Source organism: Oncorhynchus kisutch, linkage group LG14 (genome assembly GCF_002021735.2).
Source record: "Oncorhynchus kisutch isolate 150728-3 linkage group LG14, Okis_V2, whole genome shotgun sequence".
NCBI lineage: Eukaryota > Metazoa > Chordata > Actinopteri > Salmoniformes > Salmonidae > Oncorhynchus > Oncorhynchus kisutch.
The window spans coordinates 49,607,530-49,622,824 of record NC_034187.2 but is presented as its reverse complement, the minus strand read 5'-3'; the positions used below and the strand labels follow the sequence as shown (position 1 = coordinate 49,622,824).

Sequence of the window (15,295 nt, the reverse complement as noted above, 5' to 3'; positions counted from 1 at the left end):
GACAAGGTGAGTGCCAGCATGAGAGAGAGAAAACAGGGAGCGAGAGATACAAAAGAGAGCGAGGGAGAGAGACAGAAGACGGCAGACACAAGCAAAGCAAAGCACAAACCTCCAAGGTTTAATTGGGTTAACTCATAAACATAAGTGCAAAGTGCATCAAACTAAAACACAAAAGCTGCAGTGTAGTGTAGTGCAAAGGGTGATATTGTTACTACAAGTGTTTGGCAAACCTGCCTTCGACATAACAAAAAGCAACATAACAAAATGATTATTTCCCCTCAATACTTCTGAGCACAATAGCAAACAGCATAATAAAAAAATAAGGGGGGATAAAGAAAGTCGAATTTCGTTGTTTTTCTCCTCAGGTAAAGAATATTTGCTTACCTAAGTACTCGTTGAGGAAGGCAAGCGAGGCTATGTAGCAGCCTAGACTGAGGAACTCTGCTAGCACCATGAGCCAGGTACAAATGTTGAGCGCCACCATGAGCAGCTCGGTGAGGATCAGCGCAGTGAAGGAGAAAGCCACCACGTGTACAAGCTCCGACTCAAACAACAGCAGTGCACCGTACATCATGATGCCACCTGGGGATGCCTCAAAGAAGTGTTAGTGACGTAGTAGCGGTTGAGTAGCTGTTTAATCAGCTTGAGAAAGAAACTAGAGAATGGATCAACTAGAATGTATTCTAGTAATCAACTAAAATCTATTTGTTTCTAGTTAATGATGATAAGACCTAAAAATACAATTAATTGGTTTATTCTTTTAGGGGACGAAATATGTACATTTGGCCTTCATTTTGGTTTATTTATTTTAAGTTACTTTGATCCCCAATGGGGAAAGAGGGATACCTAGTCAGTTGTACAACTGAATGCATTTAACTGAAATGTGCCATCCGCATTTAACCCAACCCCTCTGAATCAGAAGGACAGATTTTTACATTGTCGGCACAGGGATTTGATCCAGCAACCTTTCGGTTACTGGCCCAACGTCCCTCCCCTACCTGCTGCCCCTTCAATGCTCACTGAAAGTCTGTTATTCATTGAGACACCAGACAGTCCAGTAAGTCTGGAGACACGGGGTTTGACTCAATCATATTATTTATGAGGGTGAACAGACACAATGTCTCCTAGCGTATCCCGAACCCACCCAGGTAAACCCCTCTGAGTACTGTAGCTTGACACTCATTCGTCTATTCTATGTTGAGCCTATCATTTAATCATAACGCTCCGTGAATTGAGCTTAATTGCCTATAACTGATCACATAATTGCCTTTTCCATACAGTCTACATACAGTGCATTCCTGAGAGTTAAACTAGATGATAAATTGAAACTGACGATCGTGGCCTGTTTTTCATTGGTATTAGGCCTTTAATTAAAAAACTAAAGCTGTCAGGAAGGTACACTTCAGTAGGAACATAAGATCTTTTTCAACACGCTGCATGGCTTAGTGATTACAGACATATTGATTTACAGAACAGACAAAAGTCTGGATGTAACTGTGGATGACTCTTGGTAACCTAAGCTACCGAGAAACAGGACTGTCTGAGAGTCAGGGGACAGTGGACTGAAGTTTTGCACATAGTACAAATTATGAAATAGAAGTGTTGCCTGGACAAACAGTGAGTAATAAAAATGTGGTTTAGCCACTATGCTGCACGTCATTCAGATTGCTTTCAGGAAAGCTGCCATACTGTGCGGATGGATCCTTTGGATATAAGAGTTTGTGCACCTGGCCAACACATGTTACATTCCTAATATCCATTATGTTTCTCAGCACCCTTCCCTGTGTGTTAGTATTCATCATTAGAACTGTGTTAAGGAAATCTAACTCAGAAAGCTACAGGAGTATCCTGTCAACCCTCTGGTAAATACTGATTAACTGATTAACAAATGCCTCTGTGCTTGTCAAACTGGCCCAGGGCTGCTGAGCGCTTGTAGCTGTTCCTGCCGTGGACCACGAGCAGCAGACCAATGTGCTTAAAAACTGAGTGATGAAGAAATCTTCAGTCAGGGGTGCCTGCTTCTCCTCCTGCATGGGAAAAGCATAAGAGCATATTCTAGGGAAGGACACACACCATATCAGACTAAATATGGGGCCCGTAACAGGTTTTGCATTTTTGTTTAAAAAAAATCATGTTTTTACTATTTCATGTAATAATAAATGGATAAAGTAAGAGGCGTAATATGGATTATTAACCTTTCCTTCAATACCAATACCACAGTCTGCTGCCTGGATCATATTGACATCATTACCTTCATCACATGTGAGAAACAAGAGAGCCACATGTCAGCCACAGGTTCAATAATAGCATGTAAAAGAGCAATATGGAGATAAGGCTTATGCCCCAGGACAAAACAATGTTAACAGAGATGCTTAAGCTCTTTGATTGTGGACATAATAGGGGTGTACCTTCTCATACTGGGTCTAGTTTCTTCATTTTCAAAACAAAGTAGTCAATAGTGAGATACAGGTATATTACTGGTAGGCATTTTCTACAATCTATTTTATAATTTGGCATTCATTGTACACAGATCATTGTAGCAGTTCCACAAGCACACTCACATATTACTTACTGTACCATCTCTTCAGATCAACAGTGATAAAATGTAGTTTGTTTTGCTTATAAAATCATGACTGATGTGCTTTGTTGCTCTTCTTGCGGTTTTGGACTCAAAAGGTTTTAGTTTTGACACCAGAATATTTTTGGCTACATCTACAGTACCATCTTGAGAGGCTTGTGAGAAGTGTATTGTGTTGTATTACCGCCAAGGAGTCTCCAGAGACGACCAGAGCACAGTCGTGTTTCCTTCTGAAGGCATTGAGCTCCAGATGGGCCTCTCCACCGTTGGAGACCTGCTCGAGAGCCCGGCAACACAATCAGTGGAAGGACAGATACAAGACCATTTCCTCATCCCTTTAAACACTCATAAAGTGAGAGATTATTCTTTTAACATTAAAAAGAAAGAGAAACGTACCAATCTTCACTTCTGGACACCAAATGGGAGCTTTTAGCGATACAAGTAGCTGTCTCCAGCTTATCCCCAGTAAGCATCCATATCTGAACAGAAAACAAAACCATGACAAGGAATCAGTGACAGAGTATCCGCAAAGGACCATCTTGCAGTATTTCATATTATACAAGGACCAGTCAAATTCTATGGAGTGCCTCTTTTTCACAGCTAACATTACATGGAAACAAAAGCACAATATAAATGCAGCCAACATGAACAGTACGTTCACAGTTTGATTCCAGCATTGCTGAGGAGCTCCAGGGTTGGCCTGATATCGACCTCAACCCCAGTCAAACACAGAAGCTCCATCTCCCTCTCCAGACTTTCTACCACTTGCTGACACCTTCAGAGCCTGGTCATGCATACTCAGCTTGGCCTGGTTGTACTGGTTCTACACTGACACAGAGAGGGAAAGAGAGACCATCAGTGAGGGCAGAGAGATGAGAAAGGAAGTGATAATTAAAGAGAGGTAGGGAGGTACAAATGGATAGTCAAAGGGAAAAATCTGAGATAAATAAATAGCCATGGCAAGAGTAGAGTGCAAGAGAGGAGAGGAAATAAGTGGAACAAGGGAAAGTATTGGGTTTGTAGGTTATTTTGAATTCAGCACGACGTTAATCCTCTAATCTAAGCCTGGGTGGGGATTCTGTTACGCTAACATATGGAGTTGTTTTAAGAGGATACAAAGGAACATTTAAATATTTGACTTTGCATTTTAAGACTACTTTAGGTAAAAATATACAGTAACAGTCAAAAGTTTGGACCTATTCATTCAATGTTTTTTCTTTCACCTTATATTAAAACTATGAAATAACACACATGGAATAATGTAGTAACTAAAAAAGGGTTAAACTAATCTAAATATATTTTAGATTCTTCAAAGTAGCCACCCTTGATAACAGCTTTGCACACTCTTTGGCATTCTCTCAACCAGCTTTATGAGGAATACTTTTCCAACAGTCTAGAAGGAGTTCCAACATATGCTGAACACTTGTTGGCTGCTTTTCCTTCACTCTGCAGTCCAACTCATCCCAAACCATCTCAATTGGGTTGAGGTCAGGTGACTGTGGAGGCCAGGTCATCTGATCCAGCACTCCACTCTCCTTGGTCAAATAGCCCTTACACAGCCTGGAGGTTTGTTTTGGGTCATTGTCCTGTTGAAAAACAAATGATAGTCCCACTAAGCACAAACCAGATGGGAGGGCGTATCGCTGCAGAATGCTGTGGTATCCATGCTGGTCAAGTGTGCCTTGAATTCTAAATAAATCACAGACAGTGTCACCTGCAAAGCACCCCCCACACCATCACACATCCTCCTCCATGCTTCATGGTGGGAACCACACATATGGAGATCATCCGTTCACCAACTCTGTGTCACACAAAGACACGGCAGTTGGAACCAGAAATGTCAAATTTGGGATCATCAGACCAAAGGACAGATTTCCATCAGTCTAATGTCCATTGCTCATGTTTCTTGGTACAAGCAAGTCTCTTTTTCTTATTGGTGTCCTTTAGTAGTGGTTTATTTGAAGCAATTCGACCATGAAGGCCTGAATAACGCAGTCTCCTCTGAACAGTTGATGTTGAGATGTGTCTGTTACTTGAACCCTGAAGCATTTATTTGGGCTACAATTTCTGAAGCTGGTAACGCTAATGAAAGTATCCTCTGCAGAAGATTTAACTCTGGGTCTTCCTTTCCTGTGGCTGTCCTCATGACAGCCAGTTTCATCATAGCGCTTGATGGTTTTTGTAACTGCAAATGATTGACTGACCATGTTTTAAAGTAATGATGGACATTGCTCTTAGTTTATTTGAGCTGTTCTTGCCAAAATATGGACTTGGTCTTTACCAAATAGGGCTATCTTCTGTATCCCACCCCTAACTTGTCACAACACAACTGATTGGCTCAAACGCATTAAGGAAAAAAAGAACATCCACAAATGAACTTTTAACCAGGTACACCTGTTAATTTAAAAGCATTACCTCATGAAGCTGGTTGAGAGAATGCAAAGTTGTCATCAAGGCAATGGGTGGCTACGTTGAAGAATCTCAAATATTATAACGAAGTGGGCTGAGAGTCGGGAAGAAAGTTCAGGGAGTGAGTGTTTTAATAAATAAACACAAAATAAGAAACACGAACAACGCACAAACATGACACAGGAACAGAAACAATCATGTCTGGGGAAGGAACCACAGGTTGAAGTCGGAAGTTTACATACACGAAGGTTGAAGTCATTAAACTTGTTTTTCAACCAACCTCTTTCCCTACTGTATTTATTTATTTATTTTGCTCCTTTGCATCCCATTATTTTTATTTCTACTTTGCACATGTCTTCCACTGCAAATCTACCATTCCAGTGTTTTAATTGCTATATTGTATTTACTTTGCCACCATGGCCTTTTTTTGCCTTTACCTCCCTTATCTCACCTCATTTGCTCACATCGTTATTAGACTTGTTTATACTGTATTATTGACTGTATGTTTGTTTTACTCCATGTGTAACTCTGTGTTGTTGTATGTGTCGAACTGCTTTGCTTTATCTTGGCCAGGTTGCAATTGTAAATGAGAACTTGTTCTCAACTTGCCTACCTGGTTAAATAAAGGTGAAATAAAATAAAAAAACACTCCACAAATTTCTTGTTAACAAACTACAGTTTTGGCAAGTCGGTTAGGACATCTACTTTGTGCATGACAAGTCATTTTTACAACAATTGTTTACAGACAGATTATTTCACTGTATCACAATTCCAGTGGGTAAGAAGATGACATATACTAAGTTGACTGTGCCTTTAAACAGCTTGGAAAATTCCAGAAAATGATGTCATGGCTTCAGAAGCTTCTGATAGGGTAATTGATATAATTTGAGTCAATTGGAGGTGTACCCGTGGATGTGTTTCAAGGCCTACCTTCAAACTCAATGCTCATCATGTTGTGGGGGGTGCTTTGCTGCAGGGGGGACTGGTGCACTTCACAAAATAGATGGCTTCATGAGGAGGGAAAATTATGTGGGGACATTGAAGCAACATCTCCAGACATCAGTCAGGAAGTTAAAGCTTGGTCACAAATGGGTCTTCCAAATGGACAATGACCTCAAGCATACTTCCAAAGTTGTGGCAAAATGGCTTAAGGACAACAAATCAAATCAAAGTTTATTTGTCATGTGCGCCGAATACAACAGTGAAATGCTTACTTACAGGCTCTTCGCAACCAATAGTGCGAAAAAAAACCCACGAAATTCAAACGAGCCCGCAAAGAAAACTAATGGGACTGTAGTGACTGTGTTGACTTCAAAATCTGGGGAGTGAACTATGTTTCTACGTGCAAATAGTCCGGGTAACCATTTGAGTCGTATGGCTTGGGGGTAAAAACTGTTGAGAAGCCTTTTGGTCCTAGACTTGGCACTCCAGTACCGCTTGCCATGCGGTAGTAGAGAGGACAGTCTATGACTGGGGTGACTGGGGTCTTTGACAATTTTTAGGGCCTTCCTCTGACACCGCCTGGTGTAGAGGTCCTGGATGGCAGGCAGCTTTGCCCCAGTGATGTACTGGGCCGTACACACTACCCTCTGAAGTGCTTTACGATCGGAGGCCGAGCAATTGCCATAAAAGGCAGTGATGCAACCGGTCAGGATGTTCTCGATGTTGCAGCTGTAGAACCTTTTGAGGATCTCAGGACCCATGCCAAATCTTTTTAGTTTCCTGAGGGAAAATAGGCTTTGTCGTGCCCTCTATAGGACTGTCTTGGTGTGTTTGGACCATTCTAGTTTGTTGTTGATGTGAACACCAAGGAACTTGAAGCTCTCAATCTGCTCCACTACAGCTCCGTCGATGAGAATGAGGGCGTGCTCGGTGCTCCTTTTCCTGTAGTCCACAATCATCTCCTTAGTCTTGGTTACGTTGAGGGTTGTTATTATGGCACCACCCGGCCAGGTCTCTGACCTCCTCTCTATAGGCTGTCTCTTCGTTGTCAGTGATCAGGCCTACCACTGTTGTGTCGTCTGCAAACTTAATGATGGTGTTGGAGTCGCGCCTGGCCATGCAGTTGTGGGTGAACACGGAGTACAGGAGGGGACTGAGCACGCACCCCTGGGGAGCTCCATTGTTGAGGATAAGCGTGGCATATTTATTTATTTTGATAATTTTTTTACCTTTATTTAACCAGGCAAGTCAGTTAAGAACACATTCTTATTTTCAATGACAGCCTGGGAACAGTGGGTTAACTGCCTGTTCAGGGGCAGAACGACAGATTTGTACCTTGTCAGCTCGGGGGTTTGAACTCACAACCTTCCGGTTACTAGTCCAACGCTCTAACCACTAGGCTACCCTGCCGCCCCACCGACCCTCACCACCTGGGGGAGGCCCGTCAGGAAGTCCAGGATCCAGTTGCAGAGGGAGGAGTTTAGTCCCAGGTTCCTTAGTGATGAGCTTTCAGGGTACTATGGTGTTGAACGCTGAGCTGTAGTCAATGAATAGCATCCTCACATAGGTGTTCATTTTGTCCAGGTGGGAAAGGGCAGTGTGGAGTGCAGTAGAGATTGCATCATCTGTGGATCTGTTTGGGCAGTATGCAAATTGGAAATTGGTGTTGATTTGAGCCATTACCAGCCTTTCAAAGCACTTCATGGCTACGGACGTGAGTGCTACGGGTCCGTAGTCATTTAGGCAGGTTGCCTTTGTGTTCTTGGGCACAAGGACTATGGTGGTCTGCTCGAAACATGTTGGTGTTACAGACTCAGACAGGGAGAGGTTGAAAATGTCAGTGAAGACACCTGCCAGCTGGTCTGCACATGCCCGGAGCACACATCCTGGTAACCCTTCTGGCCAAGCAGCCTTGTGTATGTTGACCTGTTTGAAGGTCTTACGCACGTCTGCGTGATCACACAGTCGTCCGGAACAGCTGATGCTCTCATGCATGCCTCAATGTTGCTTGCCTCAAAGCGAGCATAGAAGTGATTTAGCTCATCTGGTAGGCCCGTGTCACTGGGCAGCTCGCGGCTGTGCTTCCCTTTGTAGCCTGTAATAGTTTGCGAGCCCTGCCACATCCGACGAGCGTCGGAGCCGGTGTAGTATGATTGAATTTAGCTCTGTACTGACGCGTTGCCTGTTTTGATGGTTCGTCGCAGGGCATAGTGGGATTTCTTGTAAGCTTCCGAGTCCCACACCTTGAAAGCAGCAGCTCTACCCTTTAGCTCAGTGCGGATGTTGCCTATTATCCATGGCTTCTGGTTGGGGTATGTACGTACAGTACCTGTGGGGATGGCGTCCTTGATGCACTTATTGATAAAGCCAGTGACTGATGTGGTGAATTCCTCAATGTCATTGGAAGAATTCCGGAACATGTTCCAGTCTGTGATATCAAAACAGTCCTGTAGTTTAGCATCTGCTTCATCTGACCACTTTTTTATTGACCGAGTCACTGGTGCTTCCTGCTTTAATTTTTGCTTGTAAGCAGGAATCAGGATAGAGTTGCGGTCGGATTTACCAAATGGAGGGCGAGGGAGAGCTTGGTACGCGTCTCTGTGTATGGAGTACAGGTGGTCTATAATTTTTTTCCCCTCTGGTTGCACATTTAACATGTTGATAGAGATTTGGTAGAACTGACTTAAGTTTCCCTGCATTAAAGTCTCCGGCCACTAGTAGCGCCACCTCTGGATGAGTGGTTTTCTGTTTGCTTATTTCCTTATACAGCTGACTGAGTGCAGTCTTAGTGCCAGCATCTGTTTGTGGTGGTAAATAAACAGCCACGAAAGGTATAGCTGAGAACTCTCTAGGCAAGTAGTGTAGCCTGCAATTTATCACAATATACTTCAGGCGAGCAAAATCTAGAGACTTCCTTAGATTTTGTGCACCAGCTGTTGTTTACAAATATGCACAGACCGCCTCCCCTCATCTTACCGGAGTGTGCTGTTCTATCCTGCCGGTGCAGCGTACATCCCGCTAGCTGAATATCCATGTCGTCATTCAGCCACGATTCCGTGAAACATAGGATATTACAGTTTTTGATGTTCCGTTGGTAGGATAGTCGTGATCGTACCTCATCTAATTTATTGTTCAAAGATTGCACGTTGGCGAGTAATATTGACGGTAACGGCAGCTACTCGCCTTCTGTGGGTCCTGACGAGGCATCCGGCTCTTCGTCCTCTGTACCTGCGTCTCTTCCTCTTGCGAAAAACTGGGATGCCGGCCCTGCCGGTTGTTTGGAGGATATCATGTGAGTCTTGCTTGTTGTTGAAAAATCTTTGTCTAATTCGAGGTGAGTGATCGCTGTCCTGATATCCAGAAGCTCTTTTCTGCCATAAGATACTGTTGCAGAAACATTATGTACAAAATAATTTACAAATATCGTGAAAAACCCCCACATAATAGCACAATTGGTTGAGCGCCCGTAAAACTGCTGCCATGTCTTCCGGCATTTTAGGTTGTTGCACACAAAGTCAAGGTATTGGAGTGGCCATCACAAAGCCCTGATCTCAATCCTATAGAAATGTTGTGGGAAGAACTTAAAAAGCATGTGCGAGCAAGGAGGCCTACAATGCTGACTCAGTTACACCAGCTCTGTCAGGAGGAATAGGCCAAAATTCATCCAACTTATTGTGGGAAGCTTGTGGGAGGTTACCCGAAACGTTTGACCCAAGTTAAACAATTTAAAGGCAATGCTACCAAATACTAATTGAGTGTATGTAAACTTCTGACCCACTGGGAATGTGATGAAATAAATAAAAGCTGAAATAAATAATTAATTTATTATTCTGACATTTCACATTCTTAAAATAAAGTGGTGATCCCAGCTGACCTAAAACAGGGAATTATTACTAGGATTAAATATCAAGAAGAGTTTAAATGTATTTGGCTAAGGTGTATGTAAACTTCCGACTTCAACTGTATATAGGGAAGGTAAATCAGGGAAGTGATGGAGTCTAGGTGAGTCTGATGACGCGCAGGTGCACGTAACGATGGTGACAGGTGTGCGCCATAACGAGCAGCATGGTGACCTAGAGGCCGGAGGGAGCACACATGACAAATATAAAATATATTTCGATTTGTTTAACACTTTTTTGGTTAGTATATGATTCCATGTTTTATTTCATAATTTTGATGTCTTCATTATTATTCTGCAATGTAGAAAAAAAATAGAATGTGTAGGTGTGTCCAAACTTTTGACTGGTACTGTATATAAAAACATTATTTGACAAAGCATTGAATTTGGATTTACTGCTATTAGCCCATAGAAACACATTGAATAACAGATTCATACATGGATAAACAGAAGAAAGATCAGGAAACAATTCTTTTTTTTTTACACACACATTTAACCCTTTCTTTTAGGCACTAAACTACTTACATATACTTCTAATCATTCTTTTTTAAAACAGGTACCGTGCTACCTTCAGTCGAGTCTTGTGATGCTTGTGGGCGTCCTAGAGCAAAACATCCGACATTCGTGAGAGACTCACCTTTACACAGAGGATTCATACCACCCTGCATCCCACTGCTGGCTTGTCTCTGAAGCTAAGCAGGGTCGTTCCCTGGATGGGTGACCAGATGCTGCTGGAAGTGGTTTTGGAGGGCCAGTATTTATGTACATTTTATTTAACCTTTATTTAACTAGGCAAGTCAGTTAAGAACAAATTAAAATACCCTGGCCAAACCCTAATCTAATCTGGCCCAATTGTGCGCTGCCCTATGGAAGGCACACTTTCCTCTGGTCTAAAACAATATCCCAATGCCCCAGGGCAGTGTTTGGGAACATTTCCCTGTGTAGGGTGGTGTCTTTCAAGATGGGACGTTAAAACGGGTGTCCCGACTCTCTGTAGTCACTAAAGGTCCCATGGCACTTATTGGAAGAGTAAGGGTGTTATTCCTGTGTCCTGGCTAAATTCCCAATCCGGTCCTCATTCCATCATGGCCACCCAATCATCTCCCCTGTAACTATTCTATAATGAGAATGTTCAGTCAACTTACCTGGTAAAATAATACGACTTCATACGAGTCCCATGACGCTTGTGGGGGTTGTAGAGCAAAACCACTGACATGAGTCTCGCCTTTCCATAGTGGGGTCATAATAGTTTATAGGCCAAACCGTTCGGAGGCTACAGACATTTGCGTGAGAAGACCAATTTTCAGGATGTCTCATGGTCAGACAAACACAGCTGTAGCTTTGCCACCTTTCACCTCAGATGCGGTGGATTGGGATGCAGCCCATGCAGATAGGTTTAGCTTAAACAGACAAATGTTTTATTATTATGCTAATTAGATTTCCGTGGAACCGCAGAAATCAACTCAAGTGGGTTAATCAGGGACATTATGTTTTGTACCTCAAAGTCTATTTACTGCTCCTTGGATAGGCATTTAATAGCCACCGTCCTAAGCCCTTCCCTGGCCATGTTCCCACTCTGAGAACAAAAAAGGGGATTGTTAGGAGAGAGGGACGTAATATGATGAAAATATTAATTACTGAACAATTGTAGGGACACCAACTCAATCTCTATATTCCAGGCAGATATTTTTAATTCAACAAACAATACGTTTTAACAAATGTCATATGACATACAGTAGGTTAAACACACTGTATAGTATAGAGTACAGGCATAGATCATTTCATCTAACTGAGAGTCAGCTGCATCAGAACATGTCAACCAACAATGACAGAAATCAATGGGGAATAAAGCCACCTAGGGGCTAAATTCAGAGGACACAAAATCCACAGATGGCGGTTTATTTTTTATATGAAATGCCAATGAGTTGAAACTGACATTGCTTATTGACATGGTACCCATACTGTTGGACAGTCTATGGGATATTACAGTCAATGGAACATCATTAACACTATTGTTAGGAATATGACATACTGGATGTGTCCCAAATGGCACCTTATTCCCTATATAGTGAACTAATTTATATTAAACCACAGCCTTGGTCAAAAATAGTACACTAAATAAGGAACAGGGCACAATTTGGGAGGCAGACACTGTAATGGCTCCTAGAAAAGGAATGCAATTCATGTAGGTCACTAATTAAATTGAAAACAGCCTCTGGTCATAAATGACTCAATTCTGCCAATATGATTATGAACATACAGTACTCCACACCCAGTCATGGGTGGGCCTGTTGATCTTGCGATGAATGTCCTGGTTAACAATTGAGGTAATTAGCCTGCATGTGTTAGATTCATTTTTTTCATATAATACAGCCTTACCTCCTCCTCCAGCCACTCATTGTACTGCACGATACTCGCCATGGCAACATCAGTGCCCTTAATAAACATGTGATGTCACCTGTGGTCTCCTCCTAGAGCAAAGTATGAAGAAAATTATAGATGTTTAACCATATAAAAAGCATTTCAGTGCCATATCATATTAACAACAGACCTGAATTCAAATACTACTAAATCCTTCAAATGAGTTGAATGTTTGTGTTAACCTGCCTAGATGGGGTTTGCACTTTTCTGACTTTTCTATTGATTCCATTGCAACAGGATAGCTCAATCAAGCACAGCTTAAGTATTTTAAATGATTTCAAACAGTATTTAAACCCAGGTCTGACTCACACACATAGTTACCAAACATGTCATTGTCACCAAAACTAAGTCCATACCCTGACGATGATGACCATCCTCTTGCTCTTGGAGGTGAAGGTCTGCAGGATGTAGTTGGTTAGGATTTGTCCTGCTGGGGTCTTCAGCAGCAGGGAGTTCAGGTCCCTAGTCACCAGTCAGGCCTACGCTCTCAGTCCACCGCACCAGTGCCACCTAAAGAGGAACAACGCACACACAGCAAGGTCAGGAACACACCCGCACTACTACACAGACCCAAGCCCTCTGCTCCTCTCATTAGGGGCTGGCTATGGGTCCACATAGAGGTTTCACAGGTCAAGGGTAGGGGCTCTGTGTATGCTCACAGGGTCAACTTCCTGATCGCCCTGAAACAAATCCAACACATGAAATTAACTGGTACATTGTTAAGTATCATTCACAGCTGAGAGGGAATACAATGAGACACAGAACGAGGTTGTTAGCCTCATAGTAACAGAAGGACTAACTATAACTCAGTGGCTAATTATTACACAATAGAAGGAGCAGAATGGTGAATAATCCTGAAGTCATAGGCTATGCTTTAGATTACGACATATGGTGAAGGGACCAAAACCAATATAATATACCTACTGTAATATATATAAAATAATATACCTACCAATGACAATAACATATATAGACAGTTTCCAAGGGGGAAACTCATGTCAGGAAGTACACTAATGCATTTTGTCAAATGTGTTATGCAGGATCATTACGATGCTAGATAAGCATAAAAATATGCACATTTTGATCATTTGTTTGTCCAATAATCTATATAAAATGACCCTAAGTATCGCTTGTGGTCAAAAAGCATGGTCAATAATTGAAACAGAAAGGCATGCGCTAAAACTGGCCTCCACTTAAAGCTGCAATATGTAATGTTTTGAGTAACCCGTTATGAATCGGTCCTTCTCAATGAAAGCAAGTCTAAGAAGTGGTAGATCTGTTCTATGTGTGCTATTTCTATGCTTCCCGATCTTGTATTTCTTTTACTTTCGGTTTTGGACACAAGCTTCAAACAGCTGAAAATACAATATTTTTTGTTATTGAAACAATATTTCACAGCAGTTTAGATGGTACATTGATTCTCTGCACTATACTTTGCTTGTTTTGATTCACATAAACTGAAATTAGGCAAACTATTATAAAGCGTTTCTGCATGTAACTGAACTAAGAGGTTTATCATAATGAATGGGGATCTTTGTGGTTGTCTGTGTGCTAGCGTGCGTGTCCCTTCCCCCAATAATAATAGAGCATACACTCAACCGCAGCTTCTGAGTGTATGTTCAGTACACAATTGTCATGCAGTACATCACTTTACTGGATATAACCCAAAGTCCTGAATCATCATCCACTGTCATAATATTGATAGTTCGTTGCCTTACAAATACTATGTATACAATGGTCTAAGTGCTTTATCTCTGGAGTCTGTGTTTTTCTATTTGTCTTTTCCCTCCCACCAAGTTCAGCTACACGACTCAATTCTCCACATCCTCATTTTTTATTTGCTCACTCAAAAGGTTGATATTACTGTATACTCCTGACTTACAAAAAGGAACTGATTGCTAATACCCCATAACTTTTTTCTGGTTCCCCTTTGAGGTCCGTGCTAGGCTGGCTATATGTACTTTATACACATCTGTGGCAAGAACGTGTGTATGCGCGCGCGCACACAGTCAAGATCTAATATCTACCTCCTCAATCTAGTTTATCAGCTCCATGGGAACTATTTAAAGCCATTTCAACTTTGATACAAACTGTATGTGAATCATATGTTACATAAGGAAATTAAGAGAGTACCCGTGACTACTTTACGATGTTATGTTCTTATTTTTCAGAGTAAATAACTCACGGACAAAATAGAAACTTTAACCAAGTTTAATCATTCCCCAAAGGTTCTGTACAGCTGAAAACAGGCAGCTAAACATTTCAGACATCACAGTTTATATGCATCCTACTTAAGACACTCCTCTTCCTTACAGTTTATGGCTCCACAGGAAAGAAGGTAACCAGATAACAACCCTGATTACTCCCTTAAGGGGAACTGACCTCACCCCTCACCTCCTGACCCAGAGATATCCATCTGTCTTCCCTATATCAACACATCACTCTCCTCTCTTCCATCAAAACACATTCCAACGCCTTCTGGCTTTTTACAAACTCTTTCTATTCAAGGCTTTTTCTCTATCATTTATTTAATATCTCAATGTTCAAAGTTTAGCCGATCCCAGCAACGACAATGGCAGACCAGTTTAAACTACCCAATCAATCATTTGAATACCATTCCCAACATTCTAGTGATCATGTATATCAAAATGAAATAAACAGCATCTAAGCATTTCATGATGAAAATGGATCTGTAATAGCTCAATTCTTTCCACTATGTCATTACCAATCAAAACTAGGATTTTAAAAGCACTTGCTAAACATTATTTTCTTAATTGATTTAGGGTGGTCAACATTCAAAATAACTTGTAGCACTAAATTGTAGTTATCATATTAGAACTATGCATGTATGTAAAACATTCATACATGCTGACTGACTCCATAGATAAATGTCCATCTTTGCAGTTTTATTTGGTCACCTATTGAAATGGGTCAATCAGGGACTTATATATACAAGTGATAATACTCAACAAGCCAAACAAATTGTTCCTTTGCCTGGTACTCCCATTGTGGTCCACCTTTTCTATCCAATATAAAAGACAGTGTCT

At 41.6% G+C, this 15,295-nt stretch overlaps 1 pseudogene; it reads right to left on the bottom strand.

The window, feature by feature from the left end:
- Positions 1-15,295, bottom strand: part of LOC109904479 (probable phospholipid-transporting ATPase IIB) — a 55,797-nt pseudogene that overhangs the window by 4,556 nt on the left and 35,946 nt on the right.